General features: G+C 47.6%; 1 protein-coding gene across 1 annotated transcript in view; it reads right to left on the bottom strand.

Moving 5' to 3' along the window:
- CORIN (corin, serine peptidase) overlaps window positions 1-12166 on the bottom strand; it is a 149301-nt gene that overhangs the window by 136794 nt on the left and 341 nt on the right. The gene's annotated exons all lie outside the window — the stretch shown is intronic.

The following is a 12166-nucleotide window of genomic DNA, read 5'->3' as shown; positions in this document are numbered from 1 at the left end:
TCTGCAGTTCTTTCCGTATCCTTGACATTGTTCCTCTTCGAATGTTGAATCAGTGCTCCTGTGGTTTTACCAGCTCTCATGATGTGGGTCTTAAAGCTCTAGACTAAGGGAGTCACACCGGCCATTCCAGCTTTCCTTTCCCTGTAAGGGAAGATGGTTCCCAGTTTGCATGGTTCAGAGCAAAAACTGAACATGTGGAGTGTCAATGTTTGAACACACCACAGCATATATGTGCGTGTATATATATATGTGTGTATAACTTTAAACACAGTCATTCTTACAGCCTCTTTTGACAGACTCATAATATTCAAAGACCTGGGAGTCAGTAACAGGAGCTGCAAATGTTCTTCATTTTTTATCAGTTCTGTCCTGTTCACGTGAAAATTTGGGAGTCAGCAGTGCGCTTCTATTTGACTACTGTATCATCCAAAGAAGGTAACACCATGCTTTAATAGCCACTGTAACGAGTAGAAAGTGCAAGATAAATCCGCCAAATGTACAGGCAAAATCACATGCTAAAAACAGGAACTGGCAAAAAGTAACTGGAAACAAGCTTTTGCATAATCTTTCCTTTTCAGTGTTACAGGAGTCAGAAAGCCAAGCTGAAATGGACCAACTGAAGAATGAATGTCAAGGCAGCATAAGAAACTGATACGAAAGCAGCTTTTGTCTGCAAATACAATACTCAAATTCCAGAGTACATGAATTTAAGAACAAAAGTGCCATAATTATTCTGAAAGGAAATAGTGCAATTTAGGGGAGCAAAAAAACCCCCACTTTTCATACAGCAAGGCAGCCAACATAAGAAGCATGTTATTATCACGTGAATTGTGATTTTCACAATGAAATACACTAGTTCTCCTGATAGTTCAAGTTCACTGTAATCCTGTAACTTCTCCCTGGAAATTCCATATCCTCAGAACCAAATTACAAATTGCTGACATAATTCATTCAAAGTTTATTTTGATGACCTCCTTTCCCATCTATGAAATAAAATACTCTGATTTACCCCTGTTTTAAGCACTGAAATATAAACATACTGAGTCACCATACCAATCCGAAACACACAGTAGCCCAGTAAGGGAAACGTCATATAAAGCTGGGCACATCTTCCCAAAAGAAATATTTGGTTGGTGCTAGATGCCATGTCCCACAAGATTCTTTTGGCTGAAACAGAAACCTGAAACATTTAACTTTCCTGACTTACATTTCCAATTAAAGTAAGTAGAGTATAACTGTGTCAGTGATGTTTCTTCTGTGTGCAGAAGACACAGTGTATAAAGTAAGATGATTTTTTGCCTTTCAGACTACCCTAGAGACCCATCAGCCACTTCTTCTGTTGAAGTGACCTTTCAAGCTGTTATTAATCCAGCATGAGACACAGTGTAGTAAAAATCCAAACCAGGCATCACCAGAAGTCACCAACTCAGACTCATGAATGTCGATGTGATACTCTTCCTTTCATTTCCATCTCACAAATTTGGAGTTCTTCACTCCTGAAAAATAATTTCAGCCATTTTTTGAGCCACTGAGACAACTTTAGAACCGAGAAACTGTGGAGATACACAGGAGAAGCTCAGAAGAGACAAGGTGACATTCAGATACGTCTCACCCAGTTCTGTGACAATGCAGTTGTGATGCTGACCCAGCCTCAGTTTAGGGCAGAGCCAGCGGTAAGTTTGCTGGGACAAAACCCGAACACAGCTACGGTGTTCCAGTTATCTTTGTGCTGGAGAGCCTGCACCGCTGCCTGCCAAGTGAGATCTCCTTTGGAGTGTGCCTACAGTGCTGTCCAAACAGCATGACTGCAGACCCCTCAGACACAACCCACCCCCACTTTGAACTTTCTAGCTGAGGTAAAACCAGCTATCAGAGCCACCAACACACCAAGTTCCAGATCTGTTTTTATCTGGGATGACAGATAATGCTGTGCTGCCAGTGGTGTTACCAGTGTCCAACAAGTCGCTACCTTACAGCGTATGCTTAGTTAAGAGAGCTAGCTTGGTGCACCGTCCCTTTCTTAGTTCATTCTTCCCTTGCAGAAGGCTTTGAGGGAGGTGGAAATAAGCTGGTCACTCAGACATACGCACTATGGCTGGGAGATTTGGAGCTCTGAGGAGCAAACTATTGATCTTGGTTCTCTGTTACAGGTATCTATGCTTAACATCTCATCAAAAGGTGTGGAAGCAGAAAAAAAAAGGATTTTCATTGATTCCACGTACCTGGTGCCATACCAATAATTGCTCTCCACACCATTTAAAATGAGAACTAGACAAAACATTTAGCCATCATATAGGGTCAGTACTGATCACTCTTCAAAATTTGAATTAAAAGGGGGGGGGGGGGAAGATATTGATCACTACTAGAGAACAGTAGTGTCACCCTTTCAATAACATTATGTTTGAATCTCCTCCTTTTCCAAAGGAAGTGCTGCTGAATAATGATTCCACTTTAACATAAATGTTAATTGTTTACATACTTATATATTGTACATATTTACAATTACTTATAATTTCACTGATGTAAACTTGCAACTACAATGGATGCTTTCCATATTTGCAATGGAACTTTGTTGAATTTTCAAGAACTTACAGATTAAGAAATGGTTCAGCTGATGGCAAACTTACTACTTCTTTAAACTCTCTCTTCTTTATTACTAACAGCTGGTGGCAAAGGTGTGTGATATTGCCGTGTCTCATAAGCTGAGCAAGATTAAGTAAACATATGGAAGACAGAAAAGATTTTTCAAAAACCAGAGCATCTGTGGAAGACATTGATTTCAAGAACTAGACTATCGTTAGCATTATCTGATATTTCTCAATACCAGAACATGAACATCCATTCAGCATACTTCAGCAGGAACCGGAAAAGTGTTTGGGGGAAATTAATCTTTAATTAATGCAGAATTTATGCTCTGGGGGGTTACTAGTTTTCTGTAATTTTCTAGGGCTTGCAAAAATTACTCATGGAAGATTCAATAGTGCCATGCTGTTTTTCCGAACACACCCAGAGACCACTCTAATGCCTTTCTGGCTAGCCAGATGTTTGCTGCATTGAAGTTTGCTAAGCAAGTAAAGCAGCAATGGCAAGTCTCTGGCTATACATTGCTGTGAATCACAACTCAGCAGGCAGGGGAGTAACACAGCACTACCTTCAGGCTCCTGCTTTGCTGGGAATTCAACAAGTGGATGCCTGCAAAAGAGCCATTAGCACCAGAAAGCAAAATTGGAAACCATAAAAAAAAAGTCTTAGTGGACTAATTTGTGAAAATAAACAGATTCTGAAAAAACATTTTGAGGGGGTGGAGGAAAACCTTCTCCTAAGATCAGTTTTCCAACCTGGAAAAATAGAAGGGACAAAAAGATATCCTGCCTGCTTTGTGGTTCCTGTTCAGTGTATCAATCACCACCTGTGCAGAAATCCCACCAGAAGCCCCATTCCACACAAGGCAACTACACCTCATAACTGGACATACCTTTTTTTTTTTTTCCTATTAATGCCTGATCAGTAGGCTTAGCCTTCTGAACTTGAAGGTGACCAGTGCATCATAAATGTGCCATGCACAATACTGATTATACAATTAACCTATCTAAAATCAGAAGCTTTCAATGACATGAATTGGATGCTAAACTGAAATGTAAGCGAAATAAATGGCAGTAATCTTCTTAGAAGCATTTGTCTCCTTGTGTCTCCTGTATTTCTTATTCATTTTTCTCCAAAATGTATAGATTACTCTTACAGTACAAATGTCTGCCTAGAAGACATTAAAATTTTGGATTTGAATGTGTAATGTTAGCTTTACACTACTGACTTTTTTCTGATTTGTGAATAAAAAGATACTAACCCTTGGACCAAGGATAAGAGCAGCAGCAATGTTAATCAAAGGAAAGGTCGTGGTTTAGAGTCAAAGCAAAGCTTCATCTGTTCAGCATAGCTGGATATTTATTTGTCCTCTTCCCAAAGATGAAAATAGACTTACACAGGTCAATAACCTACTACCTATAAAATTTAGAGGTCACTTATTCATGTTTCAGCAGGATACCACATTGTTCAGAAATGTGCCATCTTTGACCATTTTGTTTCAGTAGCAGAAAACAGAGAAGGAGAAGGATATTTTTTGAAACTACCAGGACATCTTGACAGAAATAACTGAAGAGTTGACTAGAGATTAAACCCATTCATTATTGTTGAAGTTATGAAGCAATAAACTGATACAGAAAACTCAAGATTAAGAGGGTTAACAAGGCACTTACATTGGTGTATGCATTTGACTATGACTCTGATATAGGATCAAAGCTTTATTGATCACAGAAGGATTTGTGGGATAAAAACTTCCATCTAAGTCACTGAAACAATAGCAATCTGGTGAAATATTCTGTAAAAGAAGGAAAAAATCCACTGTATTTATAGCTACGACTATTTAATTTAATTGTCATCCCTAGAACAGATGTCAGCTTTCCTCCCATTCACATTTTCTTTGGAAATCTCCAGGAGTCACACAATAATCCTATCTGTGATGAGGAAAAAGTAAACGGAAACCATCTGGGTTCTTAGGCCTTCCAGACCACTATCAACACTATTCCACATACTCCAACGTTATAGGGAGAAAGAGAATTGTTAGTAACTTATATTCAATCATCATTTCAGATTCCTTTCCAACCTTGTCTACATGCACTACAAATTATTTAAACTTACACCTTTGAAATGGCTGAGCAGGGACAAACCCAAGCTTAAAAAAGACATTTGCTACTTAATTCTTTTGTTACATGGTTGCTACAAATCAAATACCAAGGAGAAAAAAAAATTAACAAAGGGGGGGGAAAGATAGCTGCTTACGCTACAGTTCCTGATACTCTTTCAGATATATTATTCACTCAGACAATATTTGTATGTGTGCAGAACTAGCATCTTTCAAACAACAAGCTCTCTCTCAGCAACATCTGTCCCTCAACGCTGTGTGATGGCAAAAATGCACAGGCTGTTAAAGCAAGGTGGGTTCAGCCATCTCCTTTTATTTCTGAAGATGAGAAAATGCAGGAAGTTGGGGACAGCCTAACAACTGCAGTATGTTCTGCTTCTATAATCTCCAGGTTCCACTGGTTCTGGAATAATTTTAACATAGAGAAAATAATCTGCCTAGAAAAAGATTTGACACTGAAGGCAGGAGCAATGGAAGAAATCTCTGTGTCACAATGGAAGACCAGAGCAGACATAACTATAATAGAGACATACGCTGTATTATTACATGAATGCAGAGCTTCAGGTCTAAGAGACCTGGGATGGAAATCTCCTCTGTGCTACCAGTGGTTTTATTTCCAAGAGAATGCCCTTAACTGCTTTCTGAAATCTAATGAGATGAACAACGCAAAGAGCACGTGATTTCTTACTGCTTCGTTCAGAGGCAGTAAGGGGGAAAAAAGAGAGCCTCTTTTCCTAGGAAATGCTTCCTGAGTCTGAGATGCTCTCAAGTAACTTTCAGGAACGCGCAAGTGACAGTTCAGGCTATTTTGAAACTAGAAGCTCTCTGAGGTGACGAGCAATGGCAATTGCTCTGGGCAATTACTATTACTGTTAAATCACTGTGATGTTAAATCTCTCTGGTATCAAACAGATCAGACGTGGAAGATTCTAACACATTACTTTTTAAAAGACTAGGTACCGTGTATGGCAGAACTGAGTATCACAGGTCTGGAGAAGATTTGACAATCACTGACCAGCCAGTCCCAAAGCATGAGCACCATCCACTCAGCACTGACCTTGAACTCTCTCTGAACTACAACACGTGAGTTGTAATAGTTGTAGTCTGATGCTGTCCCAAAGAAGGAAACTCATGTCTACCTTCAATTCCTTTCCCTTAAGGTCTGGGTGAAGATGACTTAAATGTTCAATATAGAAAATGCTGCTTTTTCAAGAAAAAGTGAGCCTCAGGATCCAGGAAAAGCACCTGCAAGGATGCAACCTGACAGTCTTTTTTCCCACAGGTTTACAGGATTTGTCCCCCACGGATGATTCTATCAGTAAAAGTTTTTTAAACTGTCTTAATTTCTGTGTAGTCTCTGGAAAAAAAAAAAAAAAAAAAAAAAAGCAGTATGTATTAATGTAACACGCATGCAAAGGCTGGGGTCCCACAGAAGCATACTGTTATGGGAAACATGCTTTGAAACGAGGGCAGGGTTTGAATCATCAAAGCATAAACTTCACCATTCCAAAGCAGCTCTGATGGTATCTGATTTTCAGCCTCTTTTCACTTTCTCAGGGCTACACACTAAAAACTAACTGTTGCTGGCAATACTACTGACAAAAATAGAGAATTATAAACTGTGTGGCACCCAAAGAAGCAGACGCTGCAGAGGTTCCACTCTAATGACGAAGGCGGTGAAAAGGAACTGAAGGATGACTGGATTCATTTCATCCCTTCCTGATTTGGGGATCAGGGAAGAGGGACAGGGAAGCAGACAACCACAGAGGTAACACTGCCACTTCGGTCAGTTGTGAGCAAACATGCTTTCCCAAGCTGAGGCTGTAATGAGGTGGCTTCTAAATAATTCTGCCCCTGGTTACACGGGCATCTGTACTGGGTGTTGGTGGCAAGCTTGCTGGCAGTGGGGGCACTGCAGGGGTGGCCTCCATGAGAAGAGATCAGGGGCTGTCCCATGCTGGATGTGGCCAGTTCCAGCTGGCTCCACACCAAAGGACACTGCTGAGCCCATCAGCCGAGTTGGTGGTACCTCTGTGAAAACATATTTAAGAAAGGGTAAAAACCACATGGGTCTCTACCCATGGGAAAAGAGTGAGAAACGGCAGCACAAATACCAAGGAGGAGAAGCAGGTGCTCTGTGGCAGAGCAGATACTCCCCAAAGGACTGCAGCCCATGCAGGATCCACGGCAGAGCAGAGGAGGAGTGAGAAGGAAGGAGCAGCAGAGATGCCCTTCTCTGCTGCTGGTTGCCTCGCTGAAGGGATGGAGTGCCACATGTGGGGATAACAAGGGCAGAGGAGTCTGGAGTGAGGCTGAGCCTGGGAATGGGCGAGGAGAGGTGTTTTCCCCAAGTGTTTTAATGCTTGCTTCTTTTTTTTTGCTTTTGTTTCATGATACCTGAATCAGTAAATAAATATATAGATTAATCAATAATAAAGCGTTTCCTCCAGTCGAGTCTGGTTTGCCCACAACAGTGATCAGTGAGTGATCTCCCCGCCTTTACCTCAACCCACAAGCTTTCCCAGTCTTATTCTTCCCATTTTGCCCCGGTGCCACAGGATGGAAGGGGTGAGCAGGCAGCCATGCAGGGGCCTGGCTACCAGCCCAGGCCACCCCACCACCCCAGCCCCCAGTGCGGGCCATGCTCCAGCGGCACTGGGAGCCAGGAACTGCAACATGGATGCACCGGGAGTCACAGCAGCCACCAGACAACGCTGTCTGGTATCTGCCGCTGGCTTTGACCTCCAGATATTCAGATTTTGCAGGTGAAACAACCTGAAATAGCAGCATATGCACACACAGATGATTACAAGCACTGCTTCAAATTACAGCGGCTTGCAAGCACAGGTGAGGAGAAACTATCCCTTCAGGGGAGCAGTCTTCTGCCCAAGGTAGGCATGGAATGACATCTAATTCGGACTTCAGAGGTAGCAAGATTCCCATCTCTTGCTTGAAAGGGCAAGCTCTTGCTCACTTGTTGTCTCGTTATTATTTTTATATTTAGGATACTAAACCATTATCCCCATTTCTTTCATGTTCGCTGATTTAAAAGACAAGCCGAAATGAAAAACGCCGCTTGGAAGGGAGCTACCTGTTCCGCAGCTGAGCAGCAGAAACGAACTGTGCTTCCACCTGATGGTTAAAACAGGAGAGCGGAACGCACGGCTGGGCGGCGGGGGCGCGCCGGCACCGGGCCGCAGGGGGGGCGCAGGGGGGGCGCAGGGGGGGCGCAGGGGGGGGGGGGGGCGGGAGGGCCTCGTCCGCGCACCGCCGAGGGGCGCAGCCCGGCTCCGCCTGCGCCTGGGCCGGGGCGTGAGGCGCCGCCAGCCGGCGCCAGGGCCGCGGGCAGGGGGCAACTCCGGGGCCGGTGGAGTGCCCAGAGCCGCCGGGCCCCGGCGCTAGGACCGGCCGGCGGGGCTACCCGGCCGCGCTATTTTTACTGCGGTATTTTCTGCATTCAGACTTTCCACGGCAGGCGGCCCGGGTCAGGGGATCCGCGCTGCCGAGGGAATCTGACGGGTCAGCCCCGCAAGAGTTATTTATAGAGGGGCGGGGGACAGCGGGAAGGGATGCGACCGGCATCATGTTCTTCTGTCGCGGGGCTGCGGGCCGGGAACGGCACCGGCGAACCTGCCCCTCCCGGCCCTCTGCGGCGCCGGGCAGCGCGGCTGTGGCGGGGGCAGGCCGGGCCGCCCGCTCGGAGCCCGCCCCGCGCCTCGCCTCCGCGGAGAGCGGGCAGGCGGCGGGCACGGGGCTGCGGCGTGAGTCGCGGGGGCGGCCACCTAGGCGAGGCCCTGCCGCTCTTCCTTCCCTCTCCCCCCCCCCCCCCATTTTTCCTCATATAGTCTCAGGAAGCGAGGGCCCACCTCACACATACACTAACCCCCCAGGTACGGATCCCAGCAGGTGGAGAGGGACTTCCATGCCCTGGCACCCAGATTGCGGCGCAGGACAGTTCCAGACCAAACCACACACCTTCACAGGACGAAAATTGGCTGTGGAAGGGTCACTAGGATTAAAAATACAGAAGCAATGAGGGTAGTCAAGCTGGAGCCTGTCCGGCCACTGTCTTCAGAGGTTCTGTGTGTGAAGACCTTTCCAAGGAGGATTTAAGCTTTCCTTGTCCTGCTGTGAAAATCCGTCACTTCACAAAAGTTTATCACCCACATTTCTCCCTGGGTGCTGGAAAGCTGTGCTTACCCAGCCTGCCACTTACGAGGTCTGTTTCATTTTGACAGGGAAAGAAACTGAGCAGAGTAGAAACATCAGTATTTCAAACTGCAGCCAGACTGCCCCCCCCCCCCCCCAAGCCCTGCTGCTTAACTATTTCATCCTGAAGGCATTTAAAAATCAGGAGGTGTCTGGCTGCCACACTGGGAAGGGCCTAGAACTGCCCTGCTGCAAGTGGCCTGACACCCACCCCTGCCAGACCCGGGCTGGCATTCAGAAACAAGGCGTTCATCTGGCCTGGAAGTATTTGCTGAGGATACCTAACACGCCGACAGGATTTGACTCTTCCTACACAATGTGGTGGCAGCCGCCATCTTTTAAAACCTGGGCACACCACGAAATAGTGCCATTGTGTGTAACTGCGTCACAGAGCGAGCTTGCTGTTCAGCCTGAAAGCAGATGACCTGGTATCCACAGCCTCCTGGTCCAGGTGGGGTCAAAGCCACAGCTCCCATCTCTTAAGGGAGTGTCTGTAGTGCTTATATTGTGCCTGATGTACTGGGGTGGCCTGAATCTGCTGGACCTCAGTGTGGCAGAGCCTCACGCAGCCCCAACAGCCAGTAGGCCACACCGATGGAAGCACTGTCTTCCCCCTTGTGTGCAAAGGATTTATTCAGAGTTCATAATTTGTTAGAGCAGTTGAGTAGTGATGAGCAGGAGCTGCTGGCTTTCTTTGCTGGGTGTAACCATCCCAACATTCCCTTGCATATTCTGCCTTCTCCTGGAAGGACTGTTCCCCTTGTAAATGAGATTTCTGTCTGGGTGTTTATCCACCTCAGCCTTTGCATGCAATCCTCACTTGGCCATGCAAGTAATGACAAGAAATTATGCGTCTGGCCATACATGGACTTAGTATAACAGCAGGACAGTAATGTTCCTTGAGGGAGTGGAGTGCTAAGACCTAAACCTCTGTATGAGCTTAGCAAATAAAAAAGAACCCAACCAACAATCCCAAAAAACAACCCAAAACCCCCAAACCTCCTACATTCAAGTCAGCCTGCATTTTAAAATAATTACTGGCACTGTTAACAGTCCTGGCTTTCATTTCCATCTGCAGACATCATCTAATACACAATTAACAGTTAAACAATAATACAGATATATTAAACTTCCCTGTGTGCATTGCACATTTTATAGAACACCTCCAATCATGACATGTTTCAAAGCATCTTGTACTTTTGATTCACTGCACACTCAAGTTATCTACCACAAGCACACAGTTGAGTGCCAGCAAAGATTTCTGGGAAGGAAGGGAATGCTTTCTTCAGTATTTTATAGTCCCAGCTCCAAAAGACTGAGGAAAAACAATGTTTTGTCCTGATGGTCCCATAAGATACTAATAGGGCGCAAGTAGATTCCTCTAGTCTGGGTGAGTGAGCTATGCTGCCTGGCTCACTGCCCCGAGAGCCTTCTCAAGAAAATGAGTACTGGTGGCTTCCTTAAAAAATGCGTGCTGAGTGACAATTACATGTGAGGTTGAAAAGCCGAGCTTCCCCATGGGCAGAAGAACCCAGCTGTTGGGGTACCCTATAAATGGCAGATGGAGGAGGGAAAAAAGGTCGTGAGCATTTCCTTTCTCAAGGAGCTTTGGACATTGTTTGGGATTCCCCTGTCCCCTGGAGGAGCCCCCAGCTTCCTACCAAACCTTGACGTCCAAGACACTCAGGAGATGTCACCGGTTTTTATGAAGACACACAAGCATAGCGGTTCTATATTTCGCGGTATTGTTCCTTTATAGTTGTTTGGATTGCCTCAGTGGTATACTAATGCAATGCGGTCTGTGTCGCAGTACCTGAGAAGCTTATAATAGATCTCCAACTAGGGCATCCATTACAAAAACAAAGCTAGCGGATTACAGTTTAGTCCTGCTGACTTTGAGGAACACAGAAACGGTCTATGTGGCCATATGGAAAAGTCCATTCCCATATCTTTTACTGCTGAAAGCTAAACCTTCCCAAGGGACCCCATGAATGCATTAAAAGCTCTAGATATTTGATTTCACTTAAGAGTTTTGCCATCTCTGCCAGGCTGCTAATAATTTAAAATAAAGGTTAATTAATTAATCCTCTGCCACGAAATGCATCCAATGATCCTGCATTTTAAGACAAGTGCAGCAACGATACTACTGAAGTATACTGCTGTACTTACAAACTTGTGAAACCCGCTGCTGCGTGCGCCATTGCGGCCGCGTACGGATCGGTGCGACAGCGCGGGGAGCCCCGCGCCCCCTCTTCAAGCGCTACGGCATCAGGCTCAGCACCCCGGCGGGGACCGGAGCCGGCCCTCCCGGGGGGCGCTCCCGCTCGCTCGCCGCGGGGCTCCCACCGCCACCGGGAGCGCTGCCCGCCGGGCTGAGCCCGGCCCCGCTGCTCACCTGCGGCCCCCGCCGCGCCTCCCCCGCCGACAGCGCCACCCGCTCCGGGGAGACACCTGCTCCCCGGCTAGGGGAGGGAAGGGCGGACGGGGGGGGTGACCCTGCGGGTTCGCACTAAGGCATCAGCCCCCCTCCCATAAGGGCAGGCAAAGGATTCTCCTCCGCCCCCCGCCCCGCTCCTCCCAGGGGGTGCGCTGGGAGACTGCGAACACCCGCGCTATCGCCTCTGACACTTGCTGCCACCCAGGCTGCTGTTTCTCCCTGCAAGGATTCGCTGCCCGCCTCTGGGACCCTCCACGAGATGATCACCTCCCGTCGGTGGTGGCGGCCAGCGGTACCATCCCGCCGGACAGCCGTGGGAGGGCGTTGGGGCAGGGGCGGAGGAAGGGGAAGGAGGCCCCCCACCCGGCCTCGGGGTGCATCCGACGCGAGGGTAAACCCTGCCCCCGCTCGCTGGTCCGGGTGGCACTACGGCGCCCCGCTCGCTGGTCCGGGTGGCACTACGGCGCCGGGGGCGAGGGCACGGTGCGCCGGCTCCCCGGGACCCCGGCCCCAGCGGGGCTGCCGCGGCCGTCGGGCCAGAGCCCAGGTCCAAACTTTGCTCTGGGCACATCCCGGCCGGACCTGCTGCCGTCGGGCTCGGCGCGACTCCTCCCCGCCCCTTCCAGCGCCACGGCCACTAACGGGCACATCAGCCCCGGTGATCTTCCTCGCTGACTTCGGGAGAGGGCCGGGGGGAGGGCGCCGCTAAGCCCTTCGTGAAACGCTACCGACGACCGGTTGTCACTGCGACCCACCTACACGCACAGCCGCCTAAGTTCCGACGCGGGAGCGCCCGGGGACAGCTCCGCCGCGGCCTCCCG

The sequence above is a fragment of the Falco biarmicus genome, chromosome 1, assembly GCF_023638135.1.
Source record: "Falco biarmicus isolate bFalBia1 chromosome 1, bFalBia1.pri, whole genome shotgun sequence".
Taxonomy (NCBI): Eukaryota; Metazoa; Chordata; class Aves; order Falconiformes; family Falconidae; genus Falco; species Falco biarmicus.
This window is presented reverse-complemented; position numbering and strand designations above follow the sequence as displayed.